Here is a 2,019-nt window from a genome sequence, read left to right on the forward strand (position 1 = left end):
TTGTTTTTATTGTTTGGGTAATATACATATTTAGCTTCCTTGAGGGAACATTTAAATTAATTGACTAACTCCAATCTGAATTATGTTTTTAATTTAAGGTTATTAAAATAAAGTATATTAACTACTCGTGCCAATGTAACAATTACAATATTAATTTTTTTTTTAACTGAAAATTCTCTAAATGTAAGATGTCTAAAAATAGAGTAGAGGTGGATTGGACAGTTTGCAGATTATGAGTTGGAATAAAAACATCTCAGTTAAGCCAAAAACATGGCAACCAATATTTTCTGTTATAAAAATATTTTAGGTGAATTGAGTTTTTATGAAAGCTGTCTGAAACTGAAATGAATAGCAGAAGCTCTCTGTTTATTCACAGAGCAGTAGTAATAATACCTGCAGCACAAAGCATACGTCTTTTCCATGTAGAGTCAACAAGCCTCTGTTCTTTTCTGAAGTCGGCTTTGCCAAGTGGAGGAAAGAGATATTACTCGGTTATGTTCTGAAATATTAACCTTCACCTTGATACAGCTTGTCAACGAAAACAAAACGAGGCAGAGCCTTTTCAGGAAACTGATTTTAACCGTCCACTAGAGGCTGTAATGAGACCAACAATGTCACTTTAGACCAACCCGAGGTTTAAACCGTAACAACCATTGATTTTTAAATGAAAAAAAAAAGAAAAAAAGAAAAAAAAAGTTGTAGAAACGAGTAAGAATGAACAGTAAGTAGTACTTCTATTTAAAAAGCTATGTATATGTGCATGGTATTTCAAAATGTGGGAAAAAAATTATTTCCGGGGTTGTATACCTTCCTCGTTAGTATGTTTATTTTTATTTCCGAAGCACGTTGGATCTACAACACAGAGCTGTGTAAAAGCTGACACATTTTTCTCGGTGATTCTGTATACTGCTTGGTGACTAACCGTTAGGTAATAAGTAAACTCAGCCAAAAGTTTTCTCAAATACAGCATACAGTCAATGGTGGCTTCCAGAGTGAAACTTACTCGGCTGGATCATGTTTCTAGGCACTTAGTTCTAAGCACCCGAAGGGGGTCAAATGCTGCCCCGACACCTACCGGTCTTCCAGAATTATCTGCAGCAAGGAGGACGCCGCACTGAGCTAGCTCTCTTGGTATGTATGTGCCTTCTCCTCCAGGTGCCACACCTGTTGGCGAGATACACCCCTCCAAAGAAGATTCCTCTGCATGGAGCTCACACCTGGCGGTGGCACAGACAGAAAGGGAGGGGTGGTGGGAGCTGAGGACCGCACTTAAAACTTGAGCCGGAGGAAGTTCTTCGCGTGGATTCCCGAGAACTGCCATTTATGCTCGGTTTGCTTTCTCTGTCTCCTACACTGGTTACCTCATTTCCGATTAAATTAATGATCCCGAATTAGCTGCTAGAGGAGTGAGCGGGTCGTCTATCAAGGCTAGAGCTGAGTAGTTCAATACCCGAGGCAGATTTCCGGACCTGCAGAAAGAGAAAGAAGGGAGGCTCCGGAGGTCGTCAGCGTTCCCAGGCAGGAAAGGTGAGGGTGCCCGTGCAGTGGGGGGACCCTTAAAACTTTCCCGAGTTGCACGTACAGGCAGGCAATCCTCGCTGCTCCAGGGTCGGAGTTCCGGAACGCCGAAGCGACACCGGCTGGAGGGTTAACGTGCAGCTGGTGATCAGAGCACGTCCTCTTAGTCGCTTCTCCGAGCTCCAAGGACCAAGGGCAAGTCCGGACTACAATTGGCCGACCTGCCTCCCTACAGCCCCCACCCCCACCCTCCTTAGGGATATTTCATTGGCTCCGAGATGAAGCCTGACACTCCTTGGGGGAGTCCCCCAGGTTGCCTGAGTTGCACCCCGCCGTCCCTCTGTCCCCTCCAAGTAGGTGCAGGGAACCAGGGAGTCGCGCGAGGACCGACCGGTCACCGCTCAAATTACCTCATCGCCTCAGCTCCCCGCCCCTTTCCCAAACCTGGAAGGAACAGTCCCCGCGGCCCGCGTCTCCCCTCCCGCTCCCCGCTCCCGAGCC

The 2,019-nt window shown here is 45.9% G+C and overlaps 1 pseudogene across 1 annotated transcript in view; it reads left to right on the top strand.

The window, feature by feature from the left end:
• The first annotated feature begins 714 nt into the window (after positions 1–714).
• Positions 715–2,019, top strand: part of LOC103587973 — a 24,753-nt pseudogene continuing 23,448 nt past the window's right edge. Inside the window, exons 1-2 of the transcript XR_550275.1 lie at positions 715–721; positions 1,433–1,527. The product of XR_550275.1 is annotated as an uncharacterized LOC103587973 (transcript). The remainder of the gene's footprint in view (positions 722–1,432; positions 1,528–2,019) is intronic.

The sequence above is a fragment of the Galeopterus variegatus genome, unplaced genomic scaffold (genome assembly GCF_000696425.1).
Source record: "Galeopterus variegatus unplaced genomic scaffold, G_variegatus-3.0.2 Scaffold508, whole genome shotgun sequence".
In the NCBI taxonomy this organism is placed as follows: Eukaryota; Metazoa; Chordata; class Mammalia; order Dermoptera; family Cynocephalidae; genus Galeopterus; species Galeopterus variegatus.